Source organism: Apium graveolens, chromosome 1, assembly GCF_009905375.1.
Source record: "Apium graveolens cultivar Ventura chromosome 1, ASM990537v1, whole genome shotgun sequence".
NCBI classification, from domain to species: Eukaryota; Viridiplantae; Streptophyta; class Magnoliopsida; order Apiales; family Apiaceae; genus Apium; species Apium graveolens.
In genome coordinates, this window is record NC_133647.1 from 28359533 (window position 1) to 28371386 (window position 11854).

Genomic DNA, 11854 nt, shown 5'->3' on the forward strand with positions numbered 1-11854 from the left:
TTAGTGAAAATACAGATTTTCCCCTATATCTACTATAATTTAAAATTATTGTTGACGGGAATTGAACCACAGTCTATCCATTAGTTCTCATACTACAATATCACTATACTACTATGTCTTTCACGTTTTTAATCAAACTTTAATATATGTGTCGCTAAAAAGTAAAACTTCAGGTTTCTATTACAATTCATAAAACAACACTTTTTGTCATGTTTTTCCTTTTATATATTTTAATTTAGTTACCTATATATATCTAAATAACTAAAGTTACAATTAAAATAATAATTTTGATCAATATTTAACATGTAAAGATTATCATTATAAAAAATATAAAATTAAATTAAGGCATACCATGTCTTTAATAAATAATGTGATAAGAAATATAATGTTATATATAAGAATTAAATTAATTAGTTAACAATGTCAAATAATCATATTCATACAAATACGAAAAATAAGTAAATAAAGTTTATAATGTGTGTTTATTTAATAAAAAATAAAAAGTATATGTAATATAATTTTAAGGGAAAATATAATAGTACATTTTTTATTTGACCAGATTGACCGCAAAAAAATCAAAAAAATCAACAATTATGGAATAAATTGAGGAGTGTTAGATGTACACATAATTCATATATTTATTCGATTTTCGATTTAGACCAATATATTCAGGCTTAGTTTGAACTTAGCATCAGAATCTACTCGATTTAAAAAAACATAAAATTTGACCATTTTTCACAAATCTATCAGAACTCGATCAGGTTTGCAGTTTATTTCTCAATTAGCAGATTTAGAAAGTTTGTTCATTGGATCGATGAAATAATGTGTTTGTAAGAACCTATATCCACATGGATTAATGTGTTAGAGACCTTTATAAGACCAATTTAATTAATAATATATGTAAAAATTATAAGATTGATTTATTGTGATTTATCGTGGATTTGACCCGATGTATGAAAAGTACCCAATATTTTTTCACATTATCGAACGATCGGATAAAGTTATGGACGTTGTACTCAAGCTATTTTTTTCACATATTCCACTTTGTTAAAGAAAATATAGTAATATCAAAATTTAAGCTACGTATATGTAATATTTTAATACAGGCGAATTCTTGAAGAGGAAATTTGATGTTCCAATTTATATTCATACGGATTTAAAAGAAAGATGTTAATCTTTCTTTTTTATAATAAAAAAAATAACAATTATGTAATTTGAAAAATGAATTGACTTTAATGATTTTATATAGTACCCTAATAAAAAAGATATGTAAATTGTAAATTATTTTATATAATTAGAATTATATATGATTTTAAAATTTTTTGAATAAAACACAGAACTTCGGGCGCTTGTTTAATTTGGTACAAAACTGTTCATGTTATTACAAAATTATTTTCATATATGAAATTATAATATATGAATGGAACTTCTATACATACTAAAATATATGATCTGATATTTGATTTATGTTAAAAATGAAAAGTAATTATATTGATCACATAAATTATCATATTATTTCTTTGATAATAACATTAAAGTATTAGAAATTTATTAACTAATATTTATGAATATCTTATCGAATTTAGAAAAGATTGGCACATGAAGCCAATATATATGATTATTGAATTTATATATGAAAAAGGTTGACAATGATTAAAATAATGTTACACTAGTCTTTCTACTAGAAAACAATATGTATTTGACATTAACACTACCACACCCAATAACATACTTTAAAGTACATATTTCATCTCATGTATATATAGTAGACATGCATATATTGGTAACTAAACATCGTCACAAATAATTTAACAACATTATACTGACACTTTAACACAAGAAATTTGTGAGTAGGCTGAGATATCTTCTACATCATATGCAACAACTTTACATCACCTTACACTCATATATATGAACTACGCAAATTATTATAAATAATAACATATTTGACTTAGAGAATAGGTACAATAAAAAAATTTATTATTACCATAATCATAAAGTCTGAAATAAGAGAAGAAGAAGAATTATAACACAATAAATCATCACTTTAGAGTCTAAATATTCTTTGAATATAAATTATTTACAGTGCTATTTTTTGTACATTTTAGTTAAATTTTCAGGAACTATACTTTATTTATTAGTCGCAAAAAAAAAAATCAGAAACCTTATATGCTAAAATTTGATATATTGCTAGAAAACAGCCTGTGTAGCTATTATGCTAGTTGGTCATAAAAGTTGAATGATAGTCCACCCATCCCGTTTGGAAAAAGTTTATGAACTCCCATTTCTGTAACTCATATGACATAAGTAAAATGTTAAGAAGTGGGTAGTTTCTCATTTCATTTTCAGTTTTCCTCATTTTCTATTTCTGTATTTGTACTAACTTAAAACCTATGTAATGTACCGAATATATTTAATAATATTTTCATGTAGTTAATTATTATATTAAAATTTTATATTTTTTAAAATAATTATAACTTATAAGTTATTATTTATCAAATACTTTAACAACTTATAATTAATTTATACGTAAAATTATCGAAACGCCTAAATAACTTATAAACTACAGTGTTCATATCACTTATATGACACTTTTTAACTTTAAATATTGAGTTTATAATTTTTAAGAAACCCTAAACGAAACGGGCCCATTAATATTGTAGCAAATCTATCGTCACCTTTTTAGTATTTTGATAATATGAAATCTTGCCACATTAGTTGTCTATTTGATGTTATGTAATATAATTTTAAAAATGTGTGCAAGCATGCAATTAATGAGATAGCTAAACTAGTTTTAGCAAATAACTTAGCCCGTATAAATAATAAGTCAGTATTACCTTTTAGTCAAGCATGACCTTTTATTTGTAACTAATTCGGTTATATAGAACGACAGCTGTAGGAACTCAGTGTAATAGTATAAATAGACATATAGTGGATTCTTCCTGATTAAGCAAAGTAACAATCTCAATTCTTCAAGATGAATGTGCCTTTCTTCTTCATCAATATAGACTTACACATATGCGTACATATTGTTTAGATAGTGATTAGTACATACGTATTCATAACTCTAGAGTTCAATGAAGTCTTTATGGTATCAGAGAATTCCGCATCAAATTGAAGCATCAATTGGCAATTGTTGATTTCCAGGGTTTTTCTCCGTATAATTGACGTTGATTTCACAGAAAATTTCACTTCGAGTAAGATCGTTACATTTTTGTGACATAAATGATCAGTCTGTGTACGTATTGCGCTACTATATTGATGAATCAATGTGTTCGTAGTCTTGTTTCAGAAGATCTATATAACATGCTATTTTTATCTACTTTATTGGCATAATTTCATATTGATTCTTGTGTTTGTGAAGTTTTACCTGTAGTTTTATGATTGTTGAAATCAATAGTTGACTATTGATATTAGATGGCTAAAAACACTTATGTTAATGTTTTTGGCGGTAATAGTACTGGAGCCATAACTCTTCCATATTTAGTTCAAACTTCTACATCATCTATACCAGGAAATGATGATTCACTAAACAATTCTCAGTTTAATTCCTATTCACATCTAGTGTTTCTTCAAAACCTTGATCATCCAGGCCTCATATTGATGTCCAAAAAGCTTACTGGAACAGAAAATATGGTCCTTGGAAGAGATCTCTCACTATTGGTTTATCTGCTAAAACTAAATTAGGAATTGTTAATATTAGTGTTGTTAAGCCTGAAGAATCTTTTTCTTTAAGGTATCAATATGACAGGGTGAATGATATGATTATTAGTTGGATTTTGACTACTGTTTCTGATGAGGTAAGAAATGGAATGGACTTTGTGACTGCTATTCAGGAAGTTAGGGAAGAGTTAGAGGCTCAGTTTTCAAGTGTTAATGGACATATGGTTTATCAGGTCCTCAAGGATATTCATGCTTCAGACCAAGATGATAAATCTATTGGAATTTATTACCATAGATTGAAGAATTTATGGGATGAATATGCTGCTCTTGGACCTTATTTTCCTTGAAAATCTGGTTGTAAGTGTGAGTGAGACATATTGCAAGAGAATAGAAAGAAGAAAAAGAAATTGTTGCATTTTTTAATTGGGGCTAAATGAGAGTTTCTCAACTGCTAGAGTGCAAATTTTAATGATGAGCCCACTTCCTACTTTGGCTCGGGCTTTTTCTCTGATTAAATGGGAAGAAAAGCAGAGGCAAGGGAGTTATTCTAATTTTTCCTTTATAGTCAATGCTAGGAATGGTTCTAAATCTGTTGCATAAGGTTATCAGAGTGCTAGGTAGGTTAAGAAACATAGTTTTAAGTGTTCTTGCTGCCACAAGGATTTTTATCTCAAGGAGAATTGTTTCAAGTTAACTGGGTATTAACCCAGAGGAAGAGGCAGGGGTAAACCTGGTCAATCTGATCAAACTTCTATGGGGAAATTTCCTCAAGCTATGAAAGTGTCTGTTATTGCATCTACTCCAGGTTTTTACTGCACATATTCTAGTACCTGCAACAACAAGTTTCTCAGATGGATCAACTCATTACAATGTTTATAATTCAGAAATCTACCTCTTCCAGTCTTGAGGATCATATAACCTCTCTGAATATGGCAGGTTTGGCCTATTCTGTGCTCAGTTATTCTTCCACCACTATGAAACCTTTATGGATTATTGATTATGGATCTTTTAATCATATATGTTGTGATAAATCTTTATTGATTGATATTCATTCCATATCCATTCATTTTCTTATTGCTTTACCTAATAAGAAAATTCTCATTGTATCACAAGTTGGTACATTAGTGCTTACTTCTAAACCAGTTCTCCAAAAAGTGTTGTTTGTTCCTCAATTCACTTGTAACTTGTTTTCAGTGAACAAAATTACTTGTGATTCTTGTATAACAGTAAAATTTTCTTCTACTAATTGTGCTTTAGAACCAGAAGTCATAGTTCTGGTAACTGGAATTGAACAAGATGGCTTATATTACTTGTCTCAGTGTGCTCTCGAAATGGCATCGTCAACCATGACTTCTCTTCCTAATCAAGTGGCTTATACTAATGTAGTTCAAGTATCTTCCAATGTAATTTCTTCTAAGCTTTGACATTTGAAATTGAGTCATGCACCCCACAATGTACTTTATCATATTTCTGAAATTGATGACAAAATTGATAGTTGTACTAAAGATTGTCCTGTTCGTCTAATTTCTAAGCAGTCTATGTTAAGATTTCCTCAACATAGCATTTCGTATGAAACTTCTGTTTTTTTATTTAATTTATTTGGATGTATGAGGTCCATAAAATGTGTCCACTTTTTCTAGTCAAAAATATTTTCTGATATTGGTTGATGATTGTAGTAGAGCTACATGGACTATTCTCTTAACTAGTAAACAACAAGTCTTTTATCATTTCAGAACTTTTCTTTCCTATATTTCTACTTATTTTGGTACTCCTATCAAATCAGTTAGGACTGACATTGGGAGTGAATTTATCAATCATTTATTTGGTCCTTTTCTGGCTGGTTTGGGTATTTCTCATCAAAGATCTTGTGTCAACACTCGTCAACAAAATGCCAAGGTTGAATATAAACATAGGCATTTATTAGAAGCTTCTAGGGCACTCACATTTCAGTAAGGATTACCATTTAAGTATTGGAGGGAGTGTTTACTGATTGCTACTTACATCATTAATCTTCTTCCTAGTCCTGTTTTGCATCAAAAATGTCCATATAAAGTTCTTCATGAAAAACCACATGATTATAGTCTTTTAAAGGCATTCAGATGCTTATGTTATGCTTCCACATATTCAGGAGATAATTTTCACCAAGGGCAATTCAGTATGTGTTTTTAGGATTCTGAAGCAAGAACATCTTGATGTACCTCCTGCCCACTTTCCAACTATAGTCCAATGTTATTTTGTACAACTCGATCTTCATCAAGATCTATAGTCCTCCCACTAAATTTCTTGGAAAGTAACTTTCTTTCAATAAATATAGCGTTTCAAAAAAACATCGCCTCTTACTACTAGAAATAGTAGAATAGACCTCGCCTCTTAAACATCGGTTGCTGTTGGCACCGATGTAAAAGGTGCTTTTTACATCGGTTTTAATCAACCGATGTCTCTTTGTTAGGTACACATTGGTTTTTTAGCCCAACCGATGTTATAAGTGTGTTTTAAAAAATTTATTAAGCGCGCCTCCCCGTTTCCCCCCTTAACCAAATAATTCATTCTCTCTTCAAAATTTCCCCCTTATTTTTCACCTTAAAAAAATTTCAAGTCAAATATCTCCCCCACTTTTCAACATAACATTAAAAGTTAAAATTCACACACTATTAAAACATAAAACATAAGCCATAAAATCAAACAAATCCAAACTCTCATCTCTCTCCTCTCTCACTTTATAGTCGACCGAAGAACAGCTCTCGATCTCTCTCTCTCTTTGCTCAACTGTGCTATCCATCTCTCTTTCTCTGCTCGAATTCTCTCTCTGCGTTCTCTCTCTCCCTCTCCCTCTCTCTATCTCTCTCTCTCTCTCTCTCTTTTTATGCTCTCATCGAAGTTTAATGGGTCGTAGGAGGTTGTTCAAGTAGGAGTTTCAAGTTTAAGTTTAAAGCTAAGATGGAGGTTAAATCTAAGTCGATGGTCAAAACTTGTATTGGGTAAGCTTCAAACCCTAATTTTAGAATTGGGGATTTAAATTTGAAACCCAAATTTTATATTTTTTTAATTAGTTTAGTGATTGCTTTAATTGTCCATGTTATATTGAGTATTTCTAGTGCTATGTTTTGACAGCTATGGCTGCGAATCCGTTGAGTGCGAATTTGATGTTTAATACTATTCTGAAAAATGATTGGGTGGACGGACTGGGCTAAAGCCGCCATTTGACGTGTTTGGTGTCGTTGATTGTTGTGCCTTTATTGTTGTATGTTATTTATCCATAGATTATTTGAATCTTGATGATTTTTATTTTTTACAAAGCAGTTTTACTATGTTTATGTTTTGATACTTATTAAAAAACTACCCTCCGTGCGTCATCTCTATTACATTAATGGCTTACTAAACACCAGTCAAATACTAATTTGTTGATGACTTGACGTGCATACTCGATCATAATTTAGTTTGATGAATATTATAAATGAATCTGGATTTGAATTTGTGATATGTGCATGTTCATGTCTTTTGTTAATAGAGCTACTTTTTGATTTTCCGGTGTATAGTATAGATTACTACCATAGTGAATCTTTTATTGGGTGGATGAAACTTAATCTGGCTTCACTATTATGAACTGAACCAATATAATGATAGGAGTTGGATGAACCCCAAAGGAAGCTGAACCAATCTGAAGCTCAAACAATAGGTACATTACTGATAAAAATGTTTTTCCCTCTATTATGAACTGAAAGATCTGATATTTTAACTGTCTATTGACAACCAGGAAGTAAACAAAGGGACTTGTCTACTTTTGGTGGTGTTCGCTCAATCGGATCAGATCTTACTCGAATGATAGGCAAATATGACACATATCAGAACAGATCCATCAGGAATGACCATATTATTATAAAGATGAAAGAGTCTCGGAACCCCACAAGCAGAGCTCAGGTTTGTCTGGTCAACATCTTCTTCAAATTTACCAAGTAACAAATGTTTTGCTTTCTGATTTTCTATGTCTTCTGAGTTCTGACACAAAACATATAATCTCACTTCTCTAAATCATGCAGCCAGCAGCTTCAATAGAGAGTTTTGCACAAGGAATTGAAAATGGCAGAACCAATGGGAATGGTGATAACTGTGGCGAGTTTGATGCAGTTATGTGTAGCAAGTCGTCATCTTAGAGAAAGCCCCCAACCGGCCCACAGTTATAAATCTTTATGTATCCTTATGCATTAGGATAAGAGCTTTCAGTGTAGAATTGGAACATAAAACTAAATCAAAATCTTGATCCATCATATCATTTTATGTTAAAGTAATGATTAGTGAGAAATCAACTTGATTTCTGAGAAAAAAAGTATTAGATGACTCTGTTAAGGAGACTTAATTTGCCTTTTCTTTGGTGACAGGTGAAGGAGCCTATTCTTCAGTACACTAAGCGCTAAAGGGCTCAAGTTGCTTAGAAAGAATTGGAGTGCAGCATTTTGGGTGAATCTAAAGTTTGGTTTCTTTTGGTCACTCTGGTTTATTCCTCGTGTGTTTGGTTTTTTGTTCTTGCTTGTGATTGTGTTCTTTTTGTAACTTGGCTTTTGGATTTGATGTATTTATGCCTGATTTTTTTTTGTGGTTTAATACTCATAGGTGACACAGTTATGCGATTTGGGCTATAATGACAGTGTCTGTTTAGTTGGATGGGCTCCAGTCTGTTCAAGGTGCAGTTATCTCACCTCATCATTAACTTCACATGTCATACTGCAATGAACATATATAAGTTGTATTCCTGGAGTTGCAGGGATGCATTAAGATTTTATAATTCAAGCATTTAATTCTCTTGAAAAATAGCTTATGTCTGACAAATGGTCGTGTTTACAATTGAACTGTACTGTTATTTACAGATTTATTTGTCTTTAGAGTACATGATCTTGTATAATAATGTTGATCTATAAACAACGCAAAACGACATAGAAGCAAAACTTAGAATAAAGGAAAAACGGTCAAGTATATCTGATCAGGCTAAGTGATCCATCTGTCCTGAAAGTTTTAGCTTTATTTTTTAAATGTTAAATTTCTATAGAGTCTGGAGAACTCGGAAAAGAGTCGGACACTATTAGTACAAATTGCAGCAATATTACTTACTATTCGAAATTTGATAGCCTGATCTCATCCTGTAGTTTATGCACTGTAGTTATGCCTTGTCTGTTAGACAGGAGGTGCAAAATGACTGTCAAACGGAGGTGCAGGATGAATGGTCGAAGATTATTGTGTGCAGTGAATGAAATTTTCCGGAGAATATGAAAAGCATCTGTCAGTGTTAGTTGATTCTTACCATTTTGGGGCTTGTTGCATTCTTGTAATGCTTACAAAGTTTCTTTTGTGCTCATAATGTATGTTTTGTTGTGACTCTCCCGTGTAAAGTATCTGGCAGTTGGTAAATACAAAGTATCCATAATGGATGTTCAGTTGTTTTTTGCACTCTGTTTGATTAGCCAGAATTTCATTCAGGATCTGGAATCTACTGAGAAACACTAAATTATAGATCCTCAATCTCAGAACAATCTTCAAGAGCTACCATCCCAGTTTCAGGATGGTTTAAAATTGAACTCTCTTATGCATAGTAGTGAGAGTGAGGTTTATAATTTTTCTTTCTTCTAGAGTTTAAGGGTTTTTTAATTGGCTGCTTTGTTTGATATTTGCTGGAGATATTATCATTAGATGAATTGATTTTTGACCTTGACATGCGCAGAATAATAACACTCTAGGGAAGGCAGATGCCCATGTTTTTAGGACTCAATGACCCAGCTCAGCTACATTGATACCTGAAGAACCAGTGACCATAATACATTCGTTTAAGCAATGTATGAATGATATTATAGGCGTAGCTATGAGAATTACAAGTTTTTGGTTTTTTCATTGTTATAAGACATGATTGGTTTGATTTGGTAATGATAATTAGAGTTTTATTTTAATAGTTTCTTCTTTTGACAATTTTTTTGGCATCTATATTTTTATAATGTGTAACATTTATTTCAATGAAAAATGATGTTAATTTAACGTAATAACATCAGTTTTAGTAGTATATATACACCAGTTCATCCAGAAAAACTGATGTTAAATACCACAACAGACAAAGGCTTTATATTAAAAAACCGATGATAAAGAGTACATTAGACAACATTTGCTTAGAAAATAGTGATGCTAATTATAATGATAGACATCGGTTTCATCTACTATAGAAATCAGCTTTTTAAAAAAAACTGATGTTAAAACTACTAGTAACATCATTTTATTATAAAAACTGATGTCAAAAGTATTAGTAACATCAGTTTTAACTAAATTATATCGGTCAAAGGAAATATTATTGCTTATCCAACATATCTTTAAATTGATAAAAATATCATATTATAATAATATATAAATGATAGATGTGCATTAGAAATTGAACATCAAGAAATAGATATCGGTTTTATATTAAAAACCGATGGTGATATGTCTCATTTCACATCAGTTTAAAACCGATGTTAAATGGGGAGTCTTTAACATCACCCATGAAGTCATCAGATTTTTTTATTCATAGACATCAGTTTTTAGCCGATGTCTATTGATGTTTTTCTAGTATTGGATCCCTCCTTGCAGAAAGGATATAAGTTGCTCATATTGGATAATCATTCAGTATTTACTAGCAGACATGACAAATTCCTAGAACACATTTTTCCTTACCATAATACCTCCTTACGACTTCCAAAATCTATCAGCACTTGTCCAGATAATTCCTATACTTTTCTTAACTGGTTGCATCAGGATCAGGATCAGGTCTCTGCACATCAGGATCAGGATCAGGTCTCTGCACCTTCTAGTCCAACTGTTGCATCACCAGTTATTTCCCCTTTGCCTGAAGAAGCTTTTTCAATTTATGTATATTTAGACATTATTCTTGTTCATAAGATATTACTCTTAGAAAATCATCCAGACCTAAACATCAGCCTTCTTGGTGGAAAGATTCTCGAATGGCCTCTCATGTCAATGCTACTATTAGTATTGAAGGGTTTCGAGCATATAAACGCAACGGAAACAGTAATTAAAAACGTGAAAAACCAGAAAAACCCACCGCAAGATCCATGCGAAAAACATATATTTAATTCGTAGATCAGATTATTTATCTTAAGAAGCTTTACAAATTAGTTGAATAACAGAGATCCAAAGATTGTTCAATCACCACGCATCCCGCTCTCGCGATATACGCTCTATCGGTATCCATACGAATGCTTAAACTCAAAGATTGGATGTGTACTAGCACAAACTCGTTTCTTCTTGCTCTCTCCATCTTCTCTCGTGGTGGCTAGGGTTTTTGTAAAAGTCTTTCACACAAAATCAACCACACAAGTGATATTATATAAAGTAGAAAAAGAATTATAACTCTTAACTAATTAGGAGATATTATTATTTCGAAATTCCTATTTGTATAATAATTAAGTCACACTTAATTATTTAATGAATTTCATAATTAATATTAGTAAATTCGAATATCATTACTTATCTAATTAATTAAGTCATACTTAATTAATATTATAAAAAATTCAAACTACTTTAATTTAATTTAAATCCAATTTAAATTAAATAATTTTTCAATCATTCTTTGTGTGTGACCCTATAGGTTATTATTACGTTGGCCACAAATTTTAAATCTAATATAAATCGTAAACAATGAGCGGCATCTAGTAATACATCATTGCTACCCAAGTAATAATAATTGAATCGCTGATCGATTAAACCTTTCATGAATAATGTATAATGTAATATAATCCCTTTAACCAAATATTATTGATTAAACTAGAGGCATGCAATGTGTCATCCTCATCATATTTTAATCCAAGTTTCCTTGATCAATAAGTAGACTATCATATCAAATCAACATTTGAGCGTGGTCACACATTTCTTAGTCTACCTCACACAAGAGGCCAATAATATCAATCCTAAAATAGGAGTGTTAAATGCCATCTAGATCATTAATATTTCTCATACGATTCATAATATACCCAATGTCCAGTTTTATCATTACCCAGTCAAGGATAACTTTTAATGGAATCAATGTGTATAAATTCTCCTATAGAAATATAATAACTCTAGGTCTAAGGACCATTACATCATTATCACTGTGGGAATTACTTATGACACAACAGACATGTAGAATCTCACATCGGGTCTGTGTAGCATCATGTACATTTAC

General features: G+C 31.0%; 1 long non-coding RNA gene across 16 annotated transcripts; it reads left to right on the forward strand.

The window, feature by feature from the left end:
• Positions 1 to 2902: 2902 nt before the first annotated feature.
• On the forward strand, positions 2903 to 9596 carry LOC141662088 (uncharacterized). 16 transcript variants are annotated; one of them, XR_012550252.1, is made up of 6 exons: positions 2908 to 7339; positions 7418 to 7581; positions 7701 to 7837; positions 8040 to 8342; positions 8834 to 8940; positions 9374 to 9596. It is a non-coding gene; the product is annotated as an uncharacterized LOC141662088 (long non-coding RNA). The 16 variants fall into 16 exon arrangements; XR_012550258.1 differs by having other exon boundaries at positions 8838 to 8940; XR_012550271.1 differs by having other exon boundaries at positions 2913 to 7339; positions 8040 to 8129; positions 8272 to 8342; positions 8834 to 9596.
• The last annotated feature ends 2258 nt before the right edge of the window (positions 9597 to 11854 follow it).